Source organism: Molossus molossus, unplaced genomic scaffold, assembly GCF_014108415.1.
Source record: "Molossus molossus isolate mMolMol1 unplaced genomic scaffold, mMolMol1.p scaffold_m16_p_16, whole genome shotgun sequence".
In the NCBI taxonomy this organism is placed as follows: Eukaryota; Metazoa; Chordata; class Mammalia; order Chiroptera; family Molossidae; genus Molossus; species Molossus molossus.
Window position 1 is genome coordinate 20,842,857 of NW_023425351.1, and position 13,968 is coordinate 20,856,824.

The following is a 13,968-nucleotide window of genomic DNA, read 5'->3' on the forward strand; positions in this document are numbered from 1 at the left end:
TCCAATATGTTGTCCATAGTCATGTTTCTATTTAAATTTAAATTAATTAAACTTAAATAAATTCAAAAGCCAGTCCTCACTGCACATTCTGGCTAGTTCAGAATTACAAATCATTTCTACTATGGCTAAAATTGGACACTCTGAGCTAGACCATAGCTCATAATGAACAAAAGCAAAGCTTTTAGTTTCTGGCTGGGGGGAGGGAAAGGGATTGAGGAGCATAGACAGGAAAGAGAAGGGTGGGTCATGTCATAGAGGTGGGGTTCACATCTATAGGTACTCAGTGTCCTCTGAGGAATGCTGCCCACTGCTGGCATCTGGGAGTTTTGTGGGAGCTCAGTCAGTGTCCAAAGACCATCTGGTCTCCAGTCAAGATTTCGCCACACACAGCCTGCCAGTGCGCCAGGTGTTCTCCCCGCGGCATGAGTCATAGGAGGATTGTTGGTCCCTGTCTGGCTTCAAGGCTCTGACAAGATTAATTTGAAGTGTGATGCTGTGGACATTATAGAGGATAATAGTGTAAATTCAGAGGGTGGAATTTGCTTAGAGCTGTTTTTTCCAAAGAGCACTGAAGAAAGCCATGGTCAACTCTAGGAGATTTAGTAAGGTCACCGCTAGGAATTCTCCTTCAGATGTTCCCAGAGGGTCTCTATCAGTTGGTTAACCATTAGGCTATATGAAGATTGCAGGAATAGAAGGTAAAAATGCCAGGTGGTGGATGGATGGAACACTGGGAGGGTGTCATTCTGAAGCTCTGTCTCAGTCAGTTCTCTTGACTTGGAAAGACCCTGGATTGCAATGTGGGGGTCAAAACTGATTCCAGGTTGTTCCTGGAGACGCCTGCTCTCTCTAACCCACATTGACCTGCCCCCCTCTTCCTGTGTTCCAATCGGTCACAAGACAATCCTCCCATTAAAATGCACCTTCATACTCCCTTATGAATTAGCTTTCATACGTGTTAGATTATAACCTCCATGAAGCTGAGGACAGCTGTGTGTCCCCCTGCCACTTAGCTCAGTGCCAAACATTGTGGCTAGTGGATGATAAGGCAGGTGCAGAAAGGATGTAAATGGGAAAGAGCTAATTATAGGCCTGGGCCAGTTCAAAAGGACAGACAAGCAAATGAGCAATAAACTAAGAACCATTTGCAGCTGAATGGAAAGGTTCACTATAACCTTGTTGAATGATTTCAGATTGAAATTATTGTGGCCATGGCTTCTCATTCACCTTTGTCAGGATTCACCCCACATAGCTTTTTGAGATAAATTTGACCTTTGACAACGGTCTTTTTTTGCATGAAATCATTTTGAAAGCAATGCACTTTTATTTAGGAACTTGTCTCCTTTAAGCTCCTCAACTTTGACCCAAAGCTGTCACTGCAGTGACTGTTAAAGAACACAGGTCTGGGCATTAATCAGCAACATGTAATTTCTGCATTCAAACTTAACACAGCACCATGTGAGGCACAACCTCATTAGAGGAAATTAGTACTTCTAGACACTATCTGAAGGCTATGGGCCATCTAGTCCTCTACAATGTATAGACTGAAAAATCCATCCTAAATGTTTAATTAACCTCTTTTTAGTTGCAAACTAGAGAAAACCACTCTGGCTAACAACGAAAAGCAGGATTTATTTAAATAATACTGGGAGAACTCATGCAATTAGAGAAGTAAGAGAAAAACTGAGCTTGGGACGGGCAGGAACCAGGAAGCTCGTGGGACTTCAGCAGCAGACACCGTAGGAATTTCTCTCCGGGAGCTTCTATATAATGATTCAGTTCCTGGGCCCTCAGGACTCTGTATTTCTGTTCAAGATTGAAATTCAGGAAGGATAATGTTCTGGCTTGCTGGAATCAAGTATCTCTATCCTTGGATTAGTCAACCACGGCCAGTGAACTGGGAGAGATGTGTGGATGGGCAAAGCCAATGGCAGAATGTGGGCCATCCCCTAACCGGTGTCCAATACACTGACCCCGATGAGCTGGTTATTCTTTCTTTGCTCCTCTAGATGGGTTTCCATCCTTTCCTTCTTGCTTGGTGTCACAGGAACCACACCACTACAGGCTGCATCAGCTACCTATCTTCCCCGACTCTTCTAGCAGCAACAGCAAAATGGAAGGCTAGGGGAAGAGAGATATCGGGGTATTTTCCTGCCACTTTCTCCTTCTTTCAGGGTTGCTTCCCAGGAGCAGGCACCTTCCCCAAACTACAGCTCTCGCCGGACCGCTCCAACCCTACAGCTCCACTGGCAAACTCATGGCCTTCAGCTCTAGGAGTTTTTTTATTTTTATTTATTTTATTTTTTAATTTTATTTTTGTTACAGATATTTCTCCTTTTTTACCCCATTGACACCCTCCTCCTGATCCCCCCTTCCCCGTCCCTGGCTTTGTTGTCCATGTCCATTGGTTATGCATACATGCATATAAGTTCTGTGGTTTATCTCTTCCCACCCCCACCACCCCCTCTTCTGAGGGTTGTCCATCTGTACCCTACTTCTGTGTTTCTGGGTCTACCCTATTCCTCAGACTGTTATATTTATTATATTCCATATATAAGTGAGATCATGTGGCATTTGTCTTTTTCTGCTTGGCTTGTTCACTTAGGACAATACTTTCCAGGTCCCTCCATGTCGTCTCAAAGGATAGAAGATCTTTCTTTCTTACAGCTGCATAGTACTCCATTGTGTATATGTACCACTGCTTTTTTATCCACTCATCTACTGATGGACACTTGGGCTGTTTCCAGATATTAGCTATTTTAAATAGTGCTGCTATGAACATGGGGGTACATGTATTCTTCCTGATTGGTGTTTCAGGCTTCTTAGGGTATATTCCTAGAAGTGGGATCACTGGGTCAAATGGAAGTTCAATTTTTAATTTTTTGAGGTAACACCATATTGTTTTCCATAGTGGCTGCACCAGTCTGCATTCCCACCAGCAGTGCACTAGAGTCCCTTTTTCTCCACATCCTCGCCAACACTTGTAGTTTGATGATTTGTTGATGGCGGCCATTCTGACAGGGGTGAGGTGATACCTCATTGTTGTTTTAATTTGCATCTCTCTGATGATTAGTGATGTTGAGCATTTCTTCATATGTCTTTTGGCCATTTGTATGTCCTGTTTGGAGAGGTGTCTATTCAGCTCCTCTGCCCATTTTTTAATTGGGTTCTTTGCCTTCCTTTTGTTGAGTTGTATGAGTACTTTATATATTTTGGAAATTAACCCCTTATCTGATGTATCATTGGCAATGATGTTCTCCCATACAGTGGGTAGCCTTTCTGTTTTGATGGTTGTTTCTTTTGCTGTGCAGAAGCTTTTGAGTTTGATGTAGTCCCATGTGTTCATTTTCCCCTTTGTTTCTGTTGCTGTAGTTGATGTATCAGTAAAAATTCTGCTGCATATGATGTCCGAAATTTTGTTGCCTACATTTTCATCTAGAATTTTTATGGATTCCCGGGTCACATTTAAGTCTTTTATCCGTTTTGAGTATATTTTTGTGTACGGTGTAATTTATGGTCTAGCTTCATTTTTTTCCATGTAGTTGTTCAATTTTCCCAACACCACTTATTAAAGAGGCTGTCTTTACTCCACTGTATGCTCTTGCCATCTTTGTTAAATATTAATTGAGCATATTGCCTTGGGTCCATTTCTGGGTTCTCTATTCTGTTCCACTGGTCTATATGCCTGTTCTTGTGTCAGTACCAGGCTGTTCTGATTACAGTGGCTTTGTAGTATAACCTGATATCTGGTATTGTGATCCCACCCATGTTGTTCTTTGTTTTCAAAATTGCTGTGGCTATTCGGGGTCTTTTTTGTTTCCATATGAACTTTTGAAGTATTTTTTTAGTTCTGTGAAATATGTCGTTGGTATTTTTATGGGGATTGCATTGAATCTATAGATTGCTTGGGGTAATATGGATATTTTAATGATGTTAATTCTTCCAATCCATGATCAAGGTATGTGCTTCCACTTTTTTATATCTTCCTCTATTTCTTTTTTCAATGTCCTGTAGTTTCTGCAAATAGGAATTTTACTTCTTTGGTTAAGTTTATTCCTAGGTATCTTAATTTTTTTGCCATGATGGTAAATGGGATTGTTTTTCTCAGTTTCTCTTTCTGTGAGTTCATCATTGGTGTATAAGAATGCCATTGATTTCTTAACATTAATTTTGTATCCTGTTACTTTTCCAAATTCATTCATTAAGTCGAGTAAATTTTTGATGGAGTCTTTGGGGTTTTCTACATATAGTATCATGTCATCTGCAAATAATGACAGTTTTACTTCCTCCTTTCCAATTTGGATCCCTTTTATTTTCTCTTCATGTCTGATTGCTGTGGCTAAGACTTCCAGTACTATGTTAAATAAGAGTGGTGAAAGTGGGCATCCTTGCCTTGTACCTGTTAAGGGAAATGCTTTTAGTTTTTGCCCATTGAGTACAATGTTTGTTGTAGGTCTTTCATATATGGCCTTTATTATGTCTAGATATGATCTCTCTATTCCCACATTGCTCAGGGTTTTTTATCAGAAATGGATGCTGGATTTTGTCGAATGCTTTTTCAGTATCTATTGATATGATAATGTTGTTTTTATTCTTCATTTTGTTTATGTGGTGTTATCACATTTATTGATTTGCGAATATTGTACTAGCCTTGCATCCCTGGGATGAATCCCACTTGGTCATGCTGAATAATTTTTTTGATGTATTGCTGGGTCCAATTTGCTAGTATTTTGTTCAGGATTTTGGTGTCTATGTTCATCAGGGATATTGGCCTGTAGTTTTCTTTCTTCATAGTGTCTTCTTCTGGTTTTGGAATTAGAATTATTCTGGCCCCATAAAATGAGTTTGGAAGTCTTCCTTCTTGAATTTTTTGAAATAGTTTGAGGAGAATGAGTGTTAGTTCTTTTTTGAATGTTTGATAAAACTCCCCCTTGAAGCCATCTGGGCCTGGTTTTTTTTTTTTTTTTTTTTTGCTGGGAAAGTCTTGATTACCTCTTCAATTTCCTTAGTTGTTATTGGTCTGTTCAAGTTTTCTATCTCTTCCCGGTCCAGTTTTGGGAGACTGTGTGTTTCTAGAAATTTGTCCATTTTGCTTAGATTGTCAAATTTGTTGCCATATAATTGTTCATAGTAGCTGTAAACGATCTTTTGTATTTCTGTGGTGTCAGTTGTTACTTCTCCTCTTTCGTTTCTGATTTTGTGCATTTGGATTCTCTCTCTTTGTTTCTTGGTGAGTCTAGCTAAGGGTCTATTAATCTTGTTTATCTTTTTGAAAAACCAGCTCTTTGTTTCATTGATCCTTTGAATTGTTTTTTGGTCTCTATATCATTTAGTTCTTCTCTGATCTTTACTATTTCCTTCCTTCTACTTGCTCTGGGTTTTCTTTTTGTTTGCTTCATAATTCTTTACGTTGTGAGTTTAGACAGTCAATTAGAAACTTTTTTCTTTCTTGATGTAGGCCTGTAGTGCTATGAACTTCCTTCTCAGAAATGCTCTTGCTCCATCGCATAGATTTTGTGTTGATGTATGTTCATTTTCATTGGTTTCCAGGAAGTTTTTAATCTCTTTCTTGATCTCCTTGGTAACCCATTCATTGTTTAGTAACATGCTATTTAGCCTCCATGTGTTCAAATGTCTTTGCATGCTTTTGTTGCAATTGATTTCTAGTTTCATGCCATTGTAATCTGAGAAGATGCTTGATATGATTTCAATCTCCTTGAACTTGTAGAGACTTAGTTTGTGTCCTATTATGTGGTCTATCTTTGAGAATGTCCCATGTGCACTTGAGAAGAATGTGAATTCTGTGGTTTTGGGGTGTAATTCTCTGTAGATATCTATTAAATCCATTTGGTCTGGTGCTTCATTTAGAGTCTCCGTTTCCTTGCTAATTTTTTGTCTAGAGAATCTACCCAGTGAGTCAACGGGGTGTTCAAGTCCCCTCCTATGATTGTATTGCTGTCGATTTCTTCTTTGAAGTCCTCCAAAAGATTTTAAATATAATTTGGTGCTCTTCTATTGGTTGCATATATGTATATCTTCCTGTTGGATAGATGCTTTCAATATTATGTAGTGGCCGTCTTTGTCTTTAGTTATGGTCTTCATTTTGAAGTCTATTTTACCAGATATGAGTATTGCTACCCCAGCTATTTTTTTTTACTTTCTGTTTGCTTGGAAGATTTTTTCCATCCCTTCACTTTCAACCTATGTGAGTCTTTTGTTGTGAGGTGGGTCTCTTGTAAGCAACATATAGATGAGTCATGCTTTCTTATCCAATGAGCTATTCTGTGTCTTTTTTATTGGAGCATTCAGTCCATTTACATTTAAGGTGATTATTGATATGTACTTATTTATTGCCATTTTTGTTTCGTGTGGTTATATTTGTCTTCCTATTTCTCCTGCTAATTACAGCAGTCCCTTTAACATTTCTTATAGTACTGGTTTTGTGCTAATGTATTCCTTTAGCCCTTTTTGGTCTGGAAAGCTCTTTATTTGACTTTCTACTTTGAATGACAGCCTTGTTGGCAGAGTAGTCTTGGATTCAGATCCTTGTTTTTCATGACCTTGATTACTTCATGCCATTCTCTTCTGGTCTGTAGTGTTCCTTGTGAGAAGTCAGCTGAGAGCCTTATGGGGTTTCCTTTGTAAGTAACCTTTGCTTACCTCTTGTTGCTTTTAGGATTCTCTCTTTGTCTTTAATTTTTGGCATTTTAATTACTATGTGTCTTGATGTGGACCTGTCTGGGTTCTTCTTACTTGGGGCTCTCTGTGCATCTTGAATTTCAATGCCTTCTTCCTTCACCAAATTAGGGAAGTTTTCTGTCACTATTTCTTCAAATATATTCGCTAACCCTTGCTCATTTTCTTCTTCTTTGGGGACTCCTATGATGCCAATATTATTACATTCCCTGTTGTCCCACAGGTCTCTTAAGCTGTCTTTCTGTTTCTTAATCATTTTTTTCTTTTGGTTTTCTGATTGGTTGATTTTTTCTACCCAGTCTTCTAATTCACTGATCCAGTCTTCAGCTTCCTCTACTCTGCTCTTTAGACCTTCCATTGTGTTCTTTATTTCTGATACGTCACTCTTGATCTCTTCTTGGTGGTTTTTAATTTCCAATTGGTTTATTTTCAGCATCTCTATGTCCTTACTCATGCTGTTGAGCTTCCTGAAGATCATGGCTCTGAATTCTAGCTTTGTTAACTTGCCTCACTGTTCCACATTGATATCATCTTCGGTGGGGGTCTCTTGTTCTTTCAGTTGGCTTTTGTTTCTGTTTTTCACGATTTTGGCTATCACCATGGGCTTTGGAGCCTGCCAAGATTTCCCTGTAGGTATTGGTGTTCTGCTGTTTGTGGCTCCCACTCCTGGGTTTAGATGAGTGAGGGAGGACCCACATTAAACACCACTGCCAAATCTTACTTTCCTGGTTAGAGCTGGTAGCCCAGGAATGGTACTGTTATCCTCTAGCTCTTTGCCTGGAGGATAGCAGTCCAGATTACTTGAAGAGTTTTGGGTTGTTAGTTGATTGAAATTTCCCTCAGGTGCTCAGCATAAATAAGGTGATTTCCTTAGGGTGGGGCAGATGCTGGTTGTTAGTGAGCCTCAATTTACATTTCAATGGCTCACAGGGTGGGGTTGAACCTCCGAGGGAGGGGCTGCTGCCTCTCTCTGGAACTGTCCTGCGAGGCTGCAACTCAACCAAAGCTCTGAGCACCCTCCAAATCCAGAGTGTACCCACACAGTTCCAGTCCAGTCTGCCCTACCTCTGCTGGAGCTCAAGGTGAGTGGCTGTGGCTATTTTAGCCTCTGTCCTGGCTCTGCGCGCTGTGTAGCCCCAAGGGCCCTGCTCCCAGCCAAGGCTGCTGGTGAGCTGCCGACCATGGGCTCCCAGCCCCCATCTCGCGCCTTTGCAACCCTACCAGGATGGAGTCAGTGTCTCTGGTTATATGGTCCTTGCAAGCTGCTTTTCTGTTGCTTTTTCCCATTGATTTGTCTGTGTTTTAGTTGTAATTCCAGTATGGTCCTGGAAGATGGTCTGTGTAGCTTCTGTTCACTCCACCACCATTTTGGAATCCCAGCTCTCGGAGTTTTAACAGCTTCCAGATGCTGCTATATTCTGGGTCCCTCAACACCTCTTATATGTGTCTGTGCCCATGCTCAACTCACAACTTTAGCTTATTTCTTTTTTTAAATTAAAATAATTTTAATTATAGTTGACATTCATTCAATATTATTTTATATTAGTTTCAGGTGTACAGCATAATGGTTAGATGTTTATATAATTTATGAAGCAATTCTCCTGATATGTCTATTACCCACTTGACAATATTGTTGACTGTATTCCCTATGCTATACTTTACATCCCTGTGACTATTTTGCAACTACCAATTTGTACTCAAACCCTTCTTCTTTTTACCTAACCCCCTCCTCTCTGGCAACCATCAGTTTGTTCTCTATAAGTCTGTTTCTGTTTTGCTTGTTCATTTAGTTTGTTCTTTAGATCCCACATATAATTGAAGTCTGCTTATTTAAACTTTCTGAATGAATTCTACTTTATTCCAGAAACCTGACCAAGACAACCCAACTAAGCCATACCAAAGGCGAGTGTGCCTGGCTGACATTCTACTGACTTGATAAAATTATAGAGCTTTAGTGTGAGAACATTGACTACATTAAGGGAAGTGTATAAGAAACAACCTTATTTAAATAAATACTTAACAGTTTTTCTAGAAGTACGTTGTTGGGATGTGTAGGAAACACGTTTTTGCCGGTCAGAATCCCTGTTAGGAACCACCCACCTCTGAGTCTGCATCCTTGTGGTTTGGATGGTACTAATTCCAGTCCACCCCCAGGAGACACAAAGACCTCACCTTCACCACGTGATTTCTTCAGAGACAGGCATTGTAACCAAAGCTGGGACAACCAGAATCAGTCCTAGGACTTCTGGGATGTCAATTGGGCAAGGGGGCTCTCTTCTTCTTGAAGTTGCTAAGCTGGTGGCCACTGCTGTGTCTGCGTGGGGAGAGGCTTTTCAGAAATAAAACCACACCAAGAAAGGGAGGTCTGTGATGTGGGGAGTGAGTTCTCACAGTGTTATTTGAGCACCTGACTCTGGCAAAGCCTGAAACCATAGATTAACCCCTTGGATGTTTAGTTACACTAGTCAGTAAATTCTCTTTTCTGCTTTAGCCAGTTTTAGTTGGACTTTTCATTATTTGCAATACAAAGAATTCTGACCAATTAAAAATATTAATAATTGTCACCTCTTTTTTGAGAGTTCTCAAGATAAATATTTTGAGGCTGTTTGATTTAGGAATGGCTTTTCTCCTTACGAGTAAATGCTTTGGTTGATGAATACTGTGTTATCATGTGAATGATTCTGCTTTGGGCAAAAAGTTCAGAACCAGATTTTGGGTTCATGTCCAGCTAGTGGGTAAGGCTTTATCACATTTTCTTAAGTGCACCAACTTTATACATGACCCTACCTTATTTTTTCTACTTTTATTATTTTATTTTCCTTGATTGTCTCACCTATTTTTACTTTATTTTATCTTGTTTTATTTTACTTCTGTAATTTATTTATTTATTTGCTTTTTAGCAAAGGCAGTATAGAAATAAATAAATGGGCCTGATGAGGAGAAAATTCTGTAAGGTTCTGCTTTGCATTTCTATTGTCAACTAAGAACATCTGCTTCTTTTGAGAAGAGTTCTCCTTGGTGTATTACAAACATCACTGCCTGCCTGTAAGAGATAATGTGTATAATCTGGCATTTCTTAGTATGCTTGTAGCTCTACTTAATCTCTTTTGCCAAAAAATTATTGTTTTGAGGGGAGAGTACAGGGTGTTATTTAGGTGCTTGTACAATTTCTCCTCACAACAAAAATGTGAACAGGAGGCCGGGGATGCACAGACCAGCAGAAGTGGGCCACCGTGTGGGGACGTCAGCCTGCATCGCCGACTTTGCATTTATTCTGTAACAGTTTAAAGTGTTTTCATGTGTTGTTTCATAACTTTCAGACCCTGTGGTCATTGTTTCTTCATAAGGCTTCTTTAACACTGCCTGAATCTAGTCCCTCCTCCGCTTGTTCCTCAGTGTCTTTGAGGTCCACTGGATTGGCCACTGATGCCCAGCTCCGCCTCTGCCCGCTGCTCTGCCGCTGTCACCACATTGATGCTCTTTAGCACCAGTGCAGGCTGTGACCTGTTCAGCTCCCTGCTGTGGTTCTCTAACTGACTGATTCAGAATCACCTCCTATGGAGTCGCATGCTCTGTCTGCCCACTTCTACTGTTCCCACTACTGAGTCTCCTTTTCAGTCACACCAGCCTCCTCGCTGTGTTCAGAACAGAATTTTGCTCATGCTTTTCTCCCACCTCAAATGTCATCTCTGCAAAGTCCTTTCTCTTTTTCTATTCATTCATATACTACAGGTTTTTTTTCAATCCTCACCCGAGGATATTTTTCTATTTATCATTAGATAAAGTGGGAGGGAGGGAGAGAGAAAGAGAGAGAGAGAGAGAGAGAGAGAGAGAGAGAGAGAGAGAGAGAGAGAGAGGGAGAGGGAGAGGGAGAGGGAGAGGGAGAGAGAGAGAGAAACACTGATGTAATAGAGCCATATCAACTGGTTGCCTCCCCCGTGACCCACCCAGGGCTGGGGACAAACTGCAACCAAGGTACGTGCCCTTGACTGGAACTGAATCCACAACTCACTGGTCCATGGGCTGATGCTCTAACCGCTGAGCCAGACTGGCCAGGGCACCTGAGGATATTTTTTCCATTTATCATCAGATAGAGTGGGAAGGGGTGGGAGAGAGAGAGAGAGAGAAAGAAACATCAACATGAGAGAGACACATAGACTGGTTACCTCCTGCACAACCCAACCAGGGCCAGGAACAACTGCAACTGAGGTTCGTGCCCTTGACCGGAATCGAACCCACTACTCATTGGTCCATGGGTTGATGCTCTTAACTGCTGAACCAAACTGGCCAGGGCATAGTTTTCAAGTTTAATCTCAGTGGAATTCTTCTTGGGTGTTACACTCTGTACAATTCTTTCTTGTCTACAAAATTTCCTTGAGAATGTTCTGATCCTTGCATGATATTATGTGCAGCAATGGCATAGGTTTCTCTAAATAATAATTACCTCTATGTGCTGCTTCTTCTTCTTTTTTTAAATCCTCACCCGAGGACATTTTTGTTTTGTTGTTCAGATAGAGTAGGAAGGAGAGAGAGGAAGAGAGAGAGAGAGAGAAATATCGATGTGAAAGGGACGCATCGCGTGGTTGCCACCCACACGACCAACCAGGGCCGGGGACAAACTGCAACCGAGGTACGTGCCCTTAGCGGGAACTGAACCCGGGCCTCTCTGGACCGCAGGCCAATGCTCTAACCACTGAGCCAAACCGGCCAGGGCTATATGTGCTTCTTTTATGTAAATATTTTGTTTCTCAAGAATAAATAAAGGCTCATGGAGGGGAAGTATCAGGCCTTTATTTTTTCTTATTTCCAAAATATTTAGCATAATGCCATATGCACAGTATGTATTTAATAAAAGTGAGCTACATGAAGTATGAATTAGGAGATCAAATTTAGTTGCAAGTTTGTTGTTTGTTAGCTATTTGACTTTGGTCTATTCGAGAATTGACCTTTTAAGTCTTCTAATTTTTTACTTAAAATAGGAAGAAAAAAAAAAAAAGGACTGATAGGGACTCTCTGAAAAGAAAAATCACAGCAGCCAAAGGAATGATTGTGGAAAACGAAGGGTCTAGGAATGATTCAAAGAAAGCTTGTGTTAGATTGGATCTGTCATCCCCAACACCTGCATTTGATTCTTGGCACACACTTGCATTCCAACTTTCAGGCTCCCTCTCAGTTAAATGTGGCCACAAAACTGAGTTCTGACCAATGGAATGCGAGTGGGTCACATGCTTCACTGCCAGCCTCCCTGATAAAATCCCCTTATACTGTCTTTGCTCTCAGTCCCTGTGTTCTGGGGGAGTGGAGATCTCCATGGATTGTGTGGGTGGGGAGAGGTGGAGGCTGCTTCCCTCTCCTTGAGCACACAGCTGGGCTATATTTCCTAGAGTTCTGGACAATGGAATGCAAACAGAAGTCATGTGCCCAAATTCCAGGCCAGCCTATCAAATCGCCCACTATCTTTACTCACTGAATGAATACAAACTCCAAGGACCTGGAAGAGAGTGGAGCCAAAAGATGGATGTAGCCTTGATGCCCAGGAGCATCATGGAACAGAGTGCCCACCTCTCCCCTCTGTGAAGTCACCAGGAACTGATATTTCTGGGTTTATTATTTTTTATAACATCCAGCACCATTGATGCTAAGCGATACGTATTTTATGGACAAAGTAGAATGTCAAGTGACCATGAGGTAGGAGTGAGTTTTCCTGGTCCACTTTGTATCTGTGTCAAGTCGTATATACTCAGGGACGGAGAATGCACTAAAGGCTTTATTATGGCAGACTGGGAACTCTATCTTTATTGACTCAAAGTGAGAAATATTAATGTAAATGGAAGCTATTTTTTTAAATGTTAAATAATTTTACAAATAATAGCACTCGGAACTGAAATAAGAATCCACACTATTACTTGGTCTCCCTTGAATAAAGTAGTATGTAAAGGCAAGATACAGTCACACACACACAGAAACTATATCCATTACTTCTGTAGCTGTTCTAAGGTCCCTGTTCTGGCGTGGACAGTAATAAGCAAACTGCATTTCTCAGTGAGAAAAGGGAGGCTTTGGGCCACCTTCACAGTAATTTAGTTTTGTAAAATCTCCAGCTGGGGCTTGGTCACTATATAGGATATTGGTTTTTAAGTAACTGCATGACCCTCATGTTGTCCATCAAAGATTGAACTTGCAGTACAGTTAGTCAAGATGTTTCACACCTGGTTCTGGGTTCACTAAGCTATGTGTCTGGTGGTTTCTATGGAAATGACAGTAGAAATGATGCTATGTTAGAGTCGCCAGTTAAGCTCTGAGAAGAGCTGTTTTCCCTCTTGATACCCAGAACCCATCATTAGCATGGAAAGAATTGCAGGATGTCACAACCTCTGGCTAAGTCCCCAAAGCTACAGTTATTTGGATGAATGAGGACATCTGATATTTTGGCTAACAGTTATGGTAATTAATTGAAAAACGTTTACAGAAAGTAAATTACTTGTTTTTTGGACTCTAGTTAATTGGATCATATATTAACTCTTATTTAATTTAGACCCATATATCTGATGTAGTAGTTGGTACATGCCTTCTATAAATAGGAATTTGAGAGATTGTTAAAAACTCTTCACTTTTTTATTTAGGGAAAAATAAAACCTGAATATTGTGTATCTTAAGAGTATTCAATGAGAAATGTCCTCAAGTATTTAATGATAAATTGGGAATATGTGGAAGTGTTTTTATTCAACTTTGTAACCATGTTTAGATTCTGCTAATAACTTCCAGGAAGAATAAGCCAAGCTACCTATCTCCTGTTGCTTTTGTTTCCCATTTTATTTTATTGTTTTTAATTTTTCTTTATTGATTTGAGAGAGAGAGAGAGAGAGAGAGAGAGAGAGAGAGAGAGAGACATTGATGAGAGAGCAACATCAGTTAGCTGCCTCTTGCATGCTCCCCTCTGGCGATTGGGCCCACATCCTGGGTGTGTGCCCTGATCAGGAATTGAACTGGTGACCTCTTGGTGCATGGATTGGCACTCAACCACTAAGCCACACCAGCTGGGCTGTTTCCCTTTTTATTATACAATGTTTCAATGAAGTGGGAGTAATGAAGACTGAAATCTACTTTCACAGAAATGGTTCTAAAGTTTTAAGGACTGGATATTTATTAAAATGTATTAACATGTGACTGTAATAAACTTTTATTGAGCAACTACTATGATGTCACAAACTGGGCTATTCTGGAAAAATAAATATTCTGCATTATTCATTATTGACATATAGTCCATTTATG